A 16277-nucleotide genomic window follows, 5' to 3' on the forward strand; every position below is an offset into this window, starting at 1 on the left:
TACCAGTTGATCATATCTTCAAAATATTTGATGTCATCAGCCGAATTGTCCTTACACCGCTTGACGATAGATAGAACGTGTTCCAAGCAGGGAGTGGTGTAGAGGTGCTTGTCAGCTAACGCGAACAGACATTTCTGTCCTTCGGCTCTGGTGAACATCACAGAGTTTCGCCTCGAATCAATCTTGCCCATTTTCATCGTGTTTAGATCACTGGCCGATCCCACAGGCTTGACTTTCGGTTTCTTCTTAAACACTGTGGCAACCTCCTGATCCATTAGGGCCACCTCCATGATGTAGCATGCCAGCATCCTTTTGACATGGTCTAAGATGGGACCATATTCAGCTTCGTTTGTCAGCAAGATGTTGTACAAGACTATCCAATCATGAGGGTTCAGATTGGGCAGATCCGCCAGAGAGATCATGTGAGCAGTTCTTGCTGATCCTCGGATTAGCTTGAACTTGACGTTCGTGAATCTCCCCACGGTAAACGGCTTCATCACCCGAACATTGACAATCTTCTGGGCGCTCCATGTAAGGTATTGAGGGCGAGCAGCTTCCAGGTAAAAGTCAATGAGCTCCCTGTCAAGCTCATCGTTCGGATGCGGGACTTCGAAAATGTTGGAGAAGGCGTGGAAGATGAACGCCTTTCGAGTCAGCGGCATATCAAATTGCGAATCGACCGAGTTGATGCAGTCGAATGATATCACCGGCTCGAGCCATAGTATACTTGGAGTCTCTATGGCCTCCTTTATCAGTCGATCCCTGGTCCAGGCAGGGAAGAGCAGCTTTCGGCTCTCAAGGAGATCGTTGGCTTCTTTTTGTTTACGTTCGGCTTCTTCAGCTTCACGTGCCACACGACTGACATCGTCATCAGTATTGCGACTGTTTTTCCTCTTTAACATGTCCGCAATAGTCTCCTTGTCTTCATCTCCTCCCTCTGCAATGTTTTTGCCCTTGTCCTTCACACCCGAACCCGAGGCATGACCAGTTGGGGTTGGTTCGGTTGTGTGAGTTGCATTTGAGGAAGGAGGTGGTTTCGATCCTTTCTTCTCATCTCCCCCTTGTTTCGGAATGGACACGAAACTGGGTAGGCCTTCAATTTTACTCAAGAGAGCCATGGCCGGAGAGAGTTTCTCAGCGAGGGTACGCCTCACCGAGTGATTCAGAATGGGATCATGTGCTTCCAGGATGTTTGACAGAGCAGCGTGGACATCCGAAACACATGTTTTGATTATTTCCCTTTCGGATCGAAGAGCCTCCAATTGTTGTTCAGAGTTGGAAAGTTGGGTGCTCTTGACCTTGAGGGCAGTAGTCTTACTCGCCAGGACGTCCATCAGTTTATTTTCAGCCGCAAGATCCTCTTGTAGCTTTGCCAAGCGGGCTTCGATGGAGGCACGGAGTGCCGAGTTGTCGTCGCTAAGGTTTTGTCTGAGGGTAGCGAACGAGGATAACTCCGTCTTCACAAACTGGGCCAATTGATGAACAAGTGGTTCCAGTGTTGTTTTGGTGGCGTCGGCGCTTTCCTGCATAGACTGCAGCAGGATTGTAGCGTCATGGAATAGTTTATCGACTTTTTCGGTCGCAGCCTCACAAGCTCGGGTGGAGGCGTCTATTGCAGCAGTAGCAGAGGCGACTGAGTCATGTTGAGCCCTAGAGAAGGCATCAACTATCCTCTGAAGGGCTTCTTCAGATAAGGAAGACTGCTGATTGGAAGAGGAGGCGAGAAGTTGATCAACCTTCTCGTTCAGCTCGCGAAGATGCTTCTTGGTTACAGGAGCATCATCCTCCTCATCACTTTGAACTTGAAACGGACTATAGTAGACCGAATCAAAGTTCAGGTGGTCACCACCAAGATATTGATCATCGCCATCGGAGGCGGCTTCTGGAGATGGAGGTGGTGGTGAAGCTGGGGGTGTTAAGGGTTTGGTTGGTTCAGGTTGAGTAGGTGGGGGGTTAGTTTCGGGTGGTGGTTGTGTATGGGTTTCGGTTTGTGGTGGTTCGGTTACGGGAGGGGTTTCGGTTACAGGTGGTGTTTTGGTTGAGGTGGTAAATATTGGTGGTGGTATAGGGAATGAGGTTGGTGGTACAGTAGGGGTTATGGTGGGAATGGAAATAGGAATTGTGGGTGGAGGGGAAGGAACTGGGGATTGGTGAAGTTCCATCTCCGGGGTTGGGGACCGAGGGGGTGTGTTTCCTCTTTGTGGAGATTCGTCTCCTTGTAACCCCTCAGAGTCCGAACTCCTACCTTCGGATTCACTGGAGGATGACGAAAGGACGAGCGTCCGTTTCGGTTGGGTCTTCCTCCGTTTCGGTTTTGGAGAGGAAGCAGCCTTCGGTTGTTTGCGTTTCTTGGGAGTGGGTTTTGGGGCTTTTGATGGTTTCTTCCCTTTGTCTGCCTTCTTACCCCTTGCCACCGGTTTGTCAGCATCATGAATTGATCGCAGCATGTCCGGTGTCAGTTCCCTCGGACCAGATGGCCCTAACTCCTTGATTGCCTTGATGAAACTGCTCTCTGAAGGCACACTACCATACATCGACTCCGGGATAGAGCCAATGAAGGAGAATTTCGATGCAGCAGATACGATGATCTTGGTGGTGTGGAACGTACCAACCGAAGACATTGGTGCACCGTCAGCAGTTTGGACGTCAAACCTGTCCATGGCCCATCTTGTGATCAAGATCCAGAACCGGGCCAGCGACACTTCAGAGTGTCGAGAAGTGGAAGAGAGGCTCTGAATCAGCTGTTGCCAAAGGACAAACCCGTAGTCGAGGTTGATCCCGTTGTAGACCCCATACATGATTGACAGGAAAAGACGACTGGCCCCGTCTGATCCTGAGCTTCGTTCAGACAGTCCCTTGAAGAGAACTGTGAATAACCCATTCCATTGGGGCGGTAGGCATGACTTCTTGAATCTGGCAACGGAGGTGAGAGCTTCCGTGTAGCCCATGTTGTAGAACATGCTGTAGAGCATACCAACTGGAATTGTTTCCGGGTGAACACGCGATGGGTCAGCAGCAAAACCAAGCATAGAACAGAAGCGGGAACGAGAAATCGACGTCTTGTGTTCCGCCACTTCGAAAAAGATCCTGTCGACGCCCTTGTCGTAGTAGGCCGTGGCATAGACCTGAGAAAGAGCCACCATTGGCACCGTTTCAATCTTGGACAATGCCGGAGCAAGTTGGGAGTACTTGAGGCATTCAATAATCGGCGACATGTAGGGATCATAGGCTTCTGGGTTCAGATCAATGACAAGGCATTGTTGAGGTCTGATGGGGAGAATCTGAGAAGTAGCATGGACGGAAGAGGATTCAGCCATTGTTGCAGGTGTGGAGAAGAAGATGACCGGGAGAAAGTTTGGAAGTGTTTTGCTTTGGAAATTATGGGGGCAGTAAAGAGGTAAAAGGTGGTCTGGATGGGTTTTTATAGTAGGTGATAGGAGAGAGAAAGATCGATTCAAATCTTTTATGGGAATATGGAAGGGTATTTGAGTGACTGATTGGTGACAGTTGGGACGTGCGATGATCACGTAGGAGAGAGAGTGTCAGTTTCCTAGGATCACGCCGCCCAATAAGCGCCGGTTTAGAGAGATGAACCGTTTCCATTTCCACACGCGCCATTAATGCCTGATGGATGACGCTTCAATATTGTACACGCGTCCAATAGTGTCAGAAAAAGCGCGGCCTCTTCAAATTCACGCGCCCGCCTTTTTACCGTCGTTTGAATTTCTATCCTTTGAACTTCCGCCGCGTCAGCATCTTTTGTCTCTTCCCGTTTTTAACCTGCTGTCTTTTGAATAAAACGCCCACGTGGATTATTGGTAACCACAACTTCATTATGAACCATCCATTAATTATCCAGCCTGTAAAATAATTAGTAACGGAATTTTTGAAAATCAAGGATTTTCGTGCTAAGAGTGTAAAAGATAAGGAAATAAAGCAACTCTTTTTTTGGAATAATCTGTGATGTCAATTATGACACGAAACTGATGATCCCAGGCACGAATCTCTTCCTTCAAGATCAAGAGAGACCTTAAAGTGTTAGTGTGGAATCCCGTTGAATTACGATCAAACATTTATTAATAAATGTTGAAAGGCTTCTTTTAATAAGATAAAATAAGGGTGGTTTCGCTTTGATTCATCAATTCAATTCTTGATATAAGAACGAATGTGAACAAAGTACTTGTGAGACCAGTGTAGTCTGTTGAACAAGTAGGTTGGAGTTGTTTATTAAGTGACTTGGATAAGTATAAAATCTCAGATAAAAAAAAATTATAAAACTGGATCCCTTGGGAAGAAATGTTATGGTGTGTAACAATTTCATTGGAACCACGCAAAAAGAAAAGAAACTGAGATTTCATGAAGGTACATTCGTCAATTCATTGGTAAAAACTTGATCAAATTAATTTGTCACCGTCAATTCTTTGGTGTTGAATTTTGGGTTTCACTCAGCTCGTAGTGGCACGAAACTAAGATCATAAACACAGATGTTGCGTAACCATAAACCTCAGTGGTAGTTTCTGAGAGTCTCTAGGGTTACAGTGATGAAACGAATGTTATGGAGAAGTGAAATGGGGATGGTGAAAGAAGACATAGTACCTCTGCTGTGGAAGAAAGGACCAAGCAGGAGACTCTTAACTCATGTGAGAAGAGTGTGAGGTAGCTCACGATTAGAATAAATAAGTTAGCCTTATTGGGAAGACAGGGTTTGTGTATACCAAGTCGTGAAGGCAATTATTCAAAATCTTATGAGGCTTGGGACACATACAGCAGCATGCTTCTAGGGACACTTAAGTAATTCAGCAAATATATCCCCATAAATAAACGAACATACAAAAAAAATATTTTTGGAGTGTTTGAAATTTATATAAAAAAAATAAAATTAAAAAAATGGAAAAGAAAAAGAATAGAAAAGATTAAAAATAAGACAAGGGAAAAAAAACTTTTGATAATAAAAAAACTTTTGAAAAAAAAAGGAAAACCGAACCCGAACGTTCAGTTGGTTTCGGTTCAGGAAAATTTTGAAAAACCGAACCCGAACCTTCGGTTGGTTTCGGTTCTTGAAAATTTTGAAAAACCGAACCCGAACCTTCGGTTGGTTTCGGTTCTTGAAAATTTTGAAAAACCGAACCCGAACCTTCGGTTGGTTTCGGTTTTTGGAAAATTTTAAGAAACCAAGAAGTTTAGATATGCAATAAAAAACTTTTTACATAAAGAAAAACAAATTTTGCACAAGAAATTTACAACTTAGAAAAACTACCTTTGAATTAATGAGCGAGTGAAATGGTTGAACCGAACCCGAACGTTCGGTTGGTTTCGCTTCTTACGTTTGAGATTGAGAGGTAGTGTGAGGTACTGACTCTGATTCCATCATACCTAGGCCTTGCAAAATTTTATTGAATGAGGCTTCTGGAAGAGCTTTGGTGAAGACGTCAGCCAGTTGATCAGTGGTTCTCACGAAGTGAACTTCGACATTTCCATCTTCCACATGATCTTTGATGAAGTGATACCTCAGTGCTATGTGTTTGGTTTTAGAGTGTTGCACCGGGTTATGACAGATCCTAATTGCACTTTCAGAGTCGCAATATAGAGGGATCTTCTTCATATTGAGTCCATAGTCTCGAAGTTGACTCTGGATCCAAATCACTTGTGATGTGCAGGATGCAGCGGCAATGTATTCCGCTTCAGCAGTAGACAGCGACACACATGTTTGTTTCTTGGATTGCCAACTGACCAACTTCCCATCAAGAAATTGACAGCCACCAGTTGTACTTTTGCGGTCGAGTCCACATCCTCCAAGGTCTGCATCAGAATAGGCTTGAACGAAGAAGCCAGAGGTGGATGGATACCATAGACCCAAGGAGGCGGTTCGCTTGAGATAGCGTAGGATGTTCTTCACTGCCAGCATGTGAGGTTCGCGTGGGTTAGCCTGAAATCGAGCACAATAACATACAGAAAACATGATATCAGGCCTGCTAGCAGTTAGATACATCAGTGAGCCTATCATTTGACGATAGAGCGTGATGTCGACAGCCGGTTTATCCAGTGAAGGGGTAAGTTTGGTGCCAAATGCCATAGGGACTTTGACTTTTGAGTCTCCCATCATGCCAAACTTTGCTAGGAGAGTCTTTGTGTAAGCTTCCTGATTGATAAAGATGCCTTCGGGTCCCTGTCTTATATTTAAACCAAGGAAAAAATTAATAGGACCCATTGAGCTCATTTCAAACTTAGTCTCCATCAACTTTCTGAATTCAGCTGTTAAGCTGGGATTCGTAGAGCCAAAGATGATGTCATCGACATAAATTTGAACGATCATAAGGTGGTTACCTTCCTTTTTGCGAAAGAAGGTTGGGTCAACCGAACCTTGTTTGAATTTGGACATCTTTAAAAATTTTGTAAGCGTTTCATACCAGGCTCTCGGAGCTTGTTTGAGGCCGTACACAGCTTTATCCAGAATGTAGCAATGATTTGGATATTTTTCATTCACGAACCCAGGAGGTTGCTCCACATACACCGTTTCTTCAAGTTCTCCATTGAGAAATGCGCACTTGACGTCCATTTGGAAGACCTCAAAGTTTTTGTGAGCAGCATAGGCCAGAAATATTCTAACCGATTCTAGCCTAGCTACTGGAGCGAACGTCTCTTCGTAATCTATCCCTTCCTCCTGACAGTATCCCTTGACAACCAGACGATCCTTGTTCCTTATGACATTACCTTCCTTGTCCATTTTGTTTCTGAAGACCCATTTAAGACCAACAACCGAAGCATCTGGAGGAGTTGGAATGAGGCGCCAGACTTTGTTCCTTTCAAACTCATTCAGTTCGTCTTGCATCGCTTGAACCCAATCAGAGTGATCGAGGGCAGTGTTCACTGTCTTCGGTTCAACTTTTGATACAAATGAGTTAAACATACAGAACTCAACTTTTGAGAATAAGGATGTCTGTTTCGCCTTCAGTTGAGATCGGGTCAAAACCTTTTCAGATACATCACCAACTACTTGAGAGATAGGATGATCTCTGGTCCATTTTGTAAGAGGAGGGTAATTTGGATCAAAGGATGGATCTAGTTCAGCGTTGATCATCTCTTCAGGTTCAGATTGGCTATCAAAATCAAGCGTCATATCATCATGCTCCCCCTCAATTGATGAGTCTTGAGAAACATGAGGTTCAGGGGTTTCTTGCGGTGCTGGACTTTCAGGCATTGAAGCACCTTCGTTTGGAGGGGCACCTTCGGTTGGTGAAGGACCTTCGGGTGAAGTAGTAGAGCTTAGCTCCCCCTGGACTTGTGAGCTTGGCTCCCCCTCGACTGAAGCATTGTTGGTTGGAGATTCATCAGTGGGCGAATTTCCTTCATGCATCCTTCTTGCAACATCTTCGACAATTTGCTTCATATGATCTATTTTATTGTCAGCTGCACCTGCTTCGGAGAGAGAAGCTTTTTCCGGTTCGTCAAATAGATCCAGAAAATTCTCGTACATATTGGCGATTGAGACTGTGACTTGACCAGTTTGAGGAAAGATTTCCCTGGCAGTGTCATCTATGGCCTGTAGCTTCTTGACATAGCTATCATCGAAGGTCACATAGTATGTCTCTTCAATCCTTCTTGAGCGTTTGTTCAGAACCCTGTACGCCTTGGATGTGAGTGAGTAACCCAGAAAGATTCCCTCGTCAGCTTTGACATCAAACTTGTTGCGGTGTTCTTTAGAGTTAAAGATGAAACACCTTGAGCCAAACACATGGAAAAATTTCACGTTGGGTTTTCTGTTATTTATTATCTCATAAGGTGTGAGCTTGAATCGCTTATTGAGATAGGATCTGTTCTGTGTATAACAAGCAGCAGAAATAGCGTCAGCCCAAAAATAAAGAGGTAAGGAAGCGAAACTTAACATAGTTCGGGCAGCTTCACATAAGGATCGGTTTCGTCTTTCGACTATTCCGTTCTGTTGTGGTGTGTAGGGAGCTGAGAAATTATGACTAATTCCCTTTTCTGCAAGAAACTCTTCAAACTCCTTGTTTTTGAATTCGAGACCATTGTCGCTCCTGATGTTTCAAACGACCTTCTTGAGCTGGACTTCAATCTGCTTGATAAACACTTTTAGCTTTTGAGTCGCTTCAGATTTGAGCTTTAGAAAGAACACCCATGTAAATCTAGAGAAGTCATCAACGACAACAAGAATGTACTTGCTACCACCGATGCTTTCAATAGATGAAGGACCACATAAATCGATATGAAGCAATTCGAGTGGTTCAACAACTTTTGTGTTAACAATGGATGGGTGACTTTGACGACTCTGCTTTCCCATTTCACATGCAGCACATAAATGCTCTCTGTCAAACTTGAGCAATGGAAGACCCCTAACATGACCTCCAGTGACAAGTCGGTTGATATCTTTGAAATTGAGATGAGAGAGTCTTCTGTGCCACAACCAGCTTTCGTCGGATTGAGCCTTTGATAGCAGACAAATAGCTGGGTTTCCTTTGATGGGTTTCATGTTCAACGGAAACATTTCACCCTTTCGCTCTGACTTCAGAATCACTTTCTTTGTTGTTTTCTCTATGATTTCAGAACCTTCATCATCGAATGAAACTTTGAGACCTGTACCTCCAACAAGCTGAGATACACTGATGAGGTTGTGTTGAAGTCCTTCCACATAAGCTACCTTTCTTATGGTAAAATCACCATTCGTTATCATCCCATATCCCTTTATAGTGCCGAAAGAGTTATTTCCAAACTTAACGTTGCCACCATTTGCAAGAGATCTGTATTCCCTGAGTTCCTCCTTCCTCCCTGTCATGTGACGCGAGCAGCCACTGTCAATGTACCATTCTTCGCCAAACTGCTCGTCACTTATAACCTGCAAAGATTAAGCAGATTTAGGAACCCAAAGTTTCTTGGGTCCATGTGAGGTTTTCATGGGAATAGGAATAGTTAGAGAGATATCAACAAGATATGTTCTTTTAATTAAAGTTGTTTCATCTTTCCTTTTAATGGTGAAAACTTTTATTTTGTTAGGATTGGTTGTGTTCGCTTTAAACTCAGGTTTGAATTTACCGATTTTCTGCTTGTCCTTCTTTTCAGCATATGGACGTGGTTTTTGAGAACCCATGGAATTAGAGTTAGAGCAAGAAGGAGATGAACAAGAAGAATTAGGAAGAGAGGATTTGGATTTGGATGGAGGTGTCTTCCTTGCTGATGACTCTAGGTGACCCTTTTGCTTTTGATCGTTGGTGGGTTCAACTTTTGAGTCTTGTTCTCTTCTGACTTCAGAACCGAACCTCTGCGTTCGGTTGGAGTTGTTCTTGGAACCGAACCTTTGGTTTCGGTTGAACTCCTTTTCAGAACCGAACCTTTGCTTTCGGTTAGAATTTTCTTGCGAACCGAACCTTGTCTTTCGGTTGGTATCTTCTTGCGAACCGAACCTTGGCTTTCGGTTGTTGGAATTATCATTATTGTCATAACTCAGATTCTTGTCCTTGTGTGAATAGTATGCATTTTGGGAGTGCCAGAATTGTTTCCTTTCAGAAAGGTTTTTCCTGTATCTTAGGTTCCTTTCTATCTTTTTATCCCTCATCTGTTTAGGTTGATGATGAACGTTCGCTTTCGCTTTTGATGTAACCTTTGCTGATTCCTTTTGAAATTTAGGAGATTTTCTTTGAATCGAGGGAGCAGAGGGAATATCTGAAGAAGATTCAGTTTGTCCTGAGGAAGTGGAAGGAGTATCTGATGAAGTTTCACTTCGAGCTGTTGGCGTTGAAGGGATGTCTTCTTTTACTGAATGATCAACCTCTTGAGGCGTGTCTTTGGTACCACTTGTGCTTGGTTCACTGAAATTATCAGGCTTGTTCAAGGGTTCAGGTATGTATCTCCCTTTCTTCATCCAAGAGGTTCTTTCAAATAGGCCAACGGTTTCGTTTCCATTGTCAATAGGAGCTTCCCAGAAGAACTCATCACAGCCATCAGCATTGTCTTCGTTAACAATAGCCGTGAGTTCAGCTGTCTGATGTTCGGTTACTCCAGTCACTTTGTATACCTGATTCGGAGTGGTTCTGACCTTTTGATAGACAACAGCCTTTTCTACTAATTTCGGGGACTTTTGTTGGGACAATCTAGCGAATTCCACAGAATTTTCAGAAATAAGATTTTTGTGGTTTTCAGTTTCGCTTTTCACAAATTCTGAGCAGTCAACCGTATCCTCTACAGAAATTTCACTCATGTTTTCGTCCTCGTTAAGCTCAGATGCATTTTCAACATCAATTTTATTTTCTGAGCTTACTTTGGCATTTAGAGAGTCAAATTTTTGTATGGTTTCGGTTCTCAGTTTAAGTCTATCATTTTCGTCCAACAGATTTTTGAGCATGTCCTTATGGTCTTTGGATTTAATGAAGGACTCAATTTTGTCCAGTCCGATTTGATAAGTTGGGTTGACATCATCAGACGAAATCACACTCTCACAATTGTAAGCTTCGGCATCGATTTCATCCTCCTTAAATTCTAGGAATGGTAAAATCATACGGTGAATCTTTTTGCCTATCTCACAGTCCAAATGCAGTTGAGTAATATTGGAATATAAACGTTTAGCTATTAAACAAAAAACATTTCGTTGTTTTAACAATTTCAAATTGTCTCTCTGCAAATAAATGTTTTCGTCTTTGACTTTAATTAATTCCGACTCTTTTAACTCAATCCACATACGCCGCTCCTCACTCTTCGACGCCACCCTGCTTAATTGATCAGTCAGGTTAGAATTGGTGACTCTAGTTTGAGTTAAGCTACTATCTAAATGAGAAATTCTTGTGTTAACGTTTTTTAGTTCTTTCTCATATAAGGATGATGGTACTTTAGATGAAATAAAAACAGATTGTACCTTCTTTATCAGTTCATCAAGCTCATTGAACTGTTGGCTGAGTGGTTTGGCTGTGAAGCACATATCTTCTTGCGCTTTCGGTCCTTTGCTTCCTCCATCGGTATTGTATCCCCTCATTTGGGATGCGCTTGACACCATGAAGCATTTTCCACCACTGCTTTCCTCCTTAGCCACATAAGCCTTTCCATGAGTAGGCTTCCTCACTTCTTCGTCTTCTGAGTCAGTAGACCAAACTTCGGTGCTACCGAACTCATCGTTATTAACCGAACCCTGCACAATAAGAGCATTAATAGAAGGGTTAGCGGTAGACTTTTTCTTCCTCAACTCATCCAATCTCTTCTGCAGCACAGCTTCCTCATCCTTTCCATCGTCCTTTTCAGCCATCTTCTTAAGAACACAGTCCTTAGCATAGTGGTTCTTGCCACCACAGTAGAAGCAGCTTACTCCGGAATCGCCATCTGCCTTCGGTTCCTTCTTGGACTCCTCAGCCTTCGGTTCATTATTTGCCTTTTCAGAGCTATAACTCCCCTGCCAGTTTCGGTTTTTGTTGCTGGGGAATCTCTTCTTTATGAACCTCTTAGGATTGGATACCATCATGGCATAATCCTCAGTTGTGAGGTCATATTCTTCCAAGTTGAGCTCTTCATCCTCCATCACAGCTTTACTTTTAGATAGGAGAGCCAACGAACCAAGACTGGACACCACATTCTTCTCTTGAACAACAATCTTCTCTTGGGACTTTAGAATACCCACCAGTTTCGCCAAAGAGTATGATTTAAACTGTTCATGGGCTTTGACTGTAGACACTACAGCTCTCCATTCCGATCTCAGTCCGTTTAAGAAAGTAACCTTTTGTTCGATGAGCTTCCTTTCAATGTCGTGTTTGATCATCTTGCTGAGAAGATGATTGAAGCGATCAAACGTCTGGGTCACGGTTTCTTCAGCCCCTTGCCTGAATTCTCCAAACTCAGATAGAAGCAAGGTTTGGATGGAGTGTTCAAGATCTTCGTCTGTTGAATACAGTTCGCGAAGTCTATCCCACACTTCCTTCGCCGTAGTGCATGAGCTGACTAGTCTGAATGTGTCGGACTGAAGGGCGAATCGGATCAACCTTAGTGCCTTAATATTGCACTGGAATTTATCTTTCTCATCCTGCGCAATATTCGTCACGTCCTTGAGCAAATCGTTGTAATCTTTTTGTGTCTTAATAACTCTGGATGTCGCGGAATGAGAAAACGGCCCATTGATAATGGCTTCCCATATGAGAAAACCATTGTCCTCCGATCCAATCACGTAATCTTCAAAATGATGTGCCCACACTTCATAGTCATGGGTGTATAAGATTGGAATCTTTGTCGTCGAACCAATGCTGTTGGAAATGTTAATGGGGTTTGATTGCGTTGCGTCCATAATGATCGAAATAACCTGTTCAAAGATCAGACTTGTAATAAAGCAGATTAGGGCAAAACAATAAATACTAAGATACGTCAATTAAGATGACGGCTCAATAAATATCGATGATTGCGGAAAACCCTAATGAAAATCTTTTTCACAGAAAAGAAGTGTATCGATTACACAGCCTCCTGCTCTGATACCAATTGATGAGATTAAAATGCTAACTTTTAATCTATAAAGATCGATTAGATCGTGAACAGGTATATGAATATGAAACTGCAAGAACACAATATAAATAACAATGCAGAACACAATAAAAGGAACAAACAGCTTGAATCAAACGTGTTGAATGATTAAACAAAATCCTTAGAAGAGCTCGATTAAGAACATCAACTGTAAAGGATTGGAAGATTACAAGAGAACAAAATCGTAAACTCTGAAACGCTCAAATAGAAAATCTTGAATCTTAAATCTTGACCTAATATGCATGCAAGCGATAACTTATATACTATACATAAAAGGCTCTCGGTTGGACAGGCCCAAACCGGAGAATACTAGGCTAATCTACGAGCCCAAAAGACGCAATACAAAACAGAACTTCAGCCCAACAGTATGCCAATATCTAGGGCTTGCAGACTATCAACGGAGATTCATAGAGAACTTCTACAAGATAGCCAAGCCTCTCATTTATCTAACCCAGAGAGACAAGGAATTCAATTGGGGAGACAGGCAAGAGTTTGCCTTCCAGAAATTGAATCAGTTATTATGTAGTGTACCTATTTGTCTCTTCCAAAGGGAACATAAGACTTTGTAGTATTCAGCGGCGCCTCGCACCAAGGGTTAGGATGCGTGCTGACACAAAAGAATAAAGTCATTATATATACATCCATACAACTTAAATCAAACAAGACCAATTACACTACCTCCAAATTAGAGTTGGGAGTTGTAGTGTTTTCCTTAAAGATTTTGAGGCACTACCTCTATGGAACGAAAGTGTGTCGGATTGCTAAATGATTATGGATGCAAAATTCGTTATCATCCTGGTAAAGAAAACGTTACAGTGGATGCTTTAACCAGGAAGAGAAGCAAATCCACTTAGTGTAAAGGCTCTAACCCTAACCACCTACTCGAATCTCACCACCCAAATTCGAGATGCTCAACTAGAAGCTCTCAAACCTGGGAAAATCATGGAAGGAAACCTGTGAGGCATGGACAAACAGTTTGAGCTCAAGGAAGACAAAATACAATATTTCATGAACCGAATTTGGACCCTAAAGTTTAGTGAATTCTGGGGTCTAGTTCTAGAAAAAACTCTCAATTCAAGGTATTCAATACATCTCGGATCAGATAAGGTGTATCTCGATCTTAAGAAGCTTTACTGGTAACCCAACATGAAGACAGAGATTGTTAACTATGTCATTGAATGCTTAACTTATTCCAAAGTCAAAGCAGAGTACCAGGAGCCGTATGGTCTACTACAACAACCGCTAACCCTGGAATGGAATTTGGAACAAATAACCACAGACTTCATAATGAAGTTGCCAAGAACTTCAAGCGGTTATGACACCATGTGAGTAGTGGTTAACCGTTTGACCAAGTCCTCCCATTTCCTAGCCATCATGAAAATTGAGAAGGTAAAGAAACTCACTAGGATCTATCTCAAGGAGATAGTCAGACTACATTGTGTACCAATAACGATTATCTCAGACCGAGAGAGCAGATTCACTTCCATATTTTGGCAATCATTACAGAGGTTCCTAAGAGCCAAACTCGACGTGATTTTTGCATATCATCCTTAAACAGATGGACAAAGTGAAAGAACGATACAAGCTTAGAAGGACATGCTCAGCGCTTGTGGGATGGACTTCGGTAATGAATGGGATACTCACTCACCACTAGCTGAGTTTTCATATAACAACAGTTAGCATACTAGCATAATGATCACTCCATTCGAGACCATGTACGGACCAAATGTCGTTCTCTGATATGTTGGATAGAAGTTGGGGATACCCCAATTGGTTGATAAGCATGTTGTAGATACTCTTCTCACTAGCCCTGAGATTATTAATGAAACAATACAGAAGATCGTTCAGGTAAAGGAACGATTAGAAGACCGCACGTAGCCGTCAGAAAAACAAATGCTAATGTCGTACATAAACCCTTAGAGTTCAAAGTAAGAGAGTAAGAGATAGTTTCCTACTAAAGGTCGCACTATGGAAAACGTCATTAGATTTCGAAAACGAGGTAAACTAAACTCCCTATTATATCAGACCTTGTGAAATCCTAGCAATGATTAGTCTGATGACTTACAAACTCAAATTACCTCAAGAACTCAACAAAGTTCACGACACCTCCCACGTATGTGATTTCAAAAGTGTTTCTATGATGAGAACCTTGTCTTTCCTCTTAATGAGATCCCGGTCAACACTAAACTTCACTTCATGAAGGAACCGATGGAGATCATTAATCGAGAAACCAAAAGCCTCAAACAAAGAAAAATAACAATAGTAAACACCTAATGGAACCCTCGTAGAGAGTCGGAGTTTACTTGGAAATGTAAGGATCAAATAAAATAAAAGTATCCGCAATTTTTCAACGGTGCTCCCTCCAATACCGGAATGAAATACTAGTAGAACAAAATGATAGTGAAACAAAAGAATCTAGAACTTAATAATTTCGGGACGAAATTCCCTTAACAGGGAGGTAATGTGACATCCCGGAATTTAGGTCACAAACTGTGAACGGTCAAGTTCACAGTAAATCTCTTTGTAATTTTATTCATTGAATTTTAGTGAATCTAATATAAAATAAATGAGTTATTTCAACTATTATAAGATACCAAATGGTATTTTACTTCAAAATGTGTAAATTAATAAACCAATCAAACAGCTCAAACTACAATCATAGGAATGCGTCTGAAAAACTATAAATTTGTGTTAAGCAGCCGTGAGCAATACAAACATTCTAGTCTCGTAGTACATGTTTCCCTGATTTCGAAAATATAAACAACGACCAAAACAGAGTTCATATGCAAAAGATATGACCGTTTTAAGAATCCAAAATCAATACAATACCGATTTCCTTAAAATCGTTCAAGCCGTTTCTATCCGTTGAGGGACTTACACACCTCAAATAGAAGTTACGAAAACATTTTTTGGATTCAGGCTACGGTCTAATATTTAATTTTATATTTGAAATATTTTTGATAAAAATATTTATAAAAGTCAAAAATTAGACGTTTTCAGCTTAATTCAACGCAAAACTTTAAGCGTCATTTCACGGAGACCAGTATAACGGAATTCAATTTCGTATGCTTTTTTGGAATCAACATGAACTGAACCTTAAGCACACACTTTTAAAAAAAATTATATGAATCAATACGAAGGAACCAGAGTTGAGGTAATAAATAAATATATATAAAATGTATTGTAGATATTATTGTGAAAAATGTTTATAAGTGTATAATGACAAATTGGACACTTATTATATATAAATTTCTAATTCTTTATGTTTAGATATATATATCATAAATATACGTGTGTCTATTTTAACTTTAAAAGACCAAGATTTAACAAATTAATATTTTTACGTTTTTCTAATGTATGAGTTTCAATTTATATGAAGTCCATATACATATGCTAGTGTATATAACTAGTAAAATAAAACAATAATCATCCAAATGCACAAATAATTAGGGTATTACATTCATTCTAAATCCAAACCAAACAAAATACACTACTAGACACAAGAGTTTCAGCGACAGATCAATCCGTCGCTATTCTGTTGCTAATGATTGTTTGCGACAGAATAACTCCATAGCCAATTTAAGCATGGCTAATGTGCCAGCGAGAGTTTTTGCGACATATTTGTTTTTTACTTGCGACGATTTAGTGACAAATCATCCATCACAAATGGTTACTTACTACACTTATTTAGGACATTCAGCGAAAAAACGTAGTAACATTATTCCGTCGCTGATCCGTCTCAAATCTCCATATTTATTTTTGCAGTCCGTTGTTGA

The sequence above is a fragment of the Lactuca sativa genome, chromosome 3 (genome assembly GCF_002870075.4).
Source record: "Lactuca sativa cultivar Salinas chromosome 3, Lsat_Salinas_v11, whole genome shotgun sequence".
Lineage (NCBI taxonomy): Eukaryota > Viridiplantae > Streptophyta > Magnoliopsida > Asterales > Asteraceae > Lactuca > Lactuca sativa.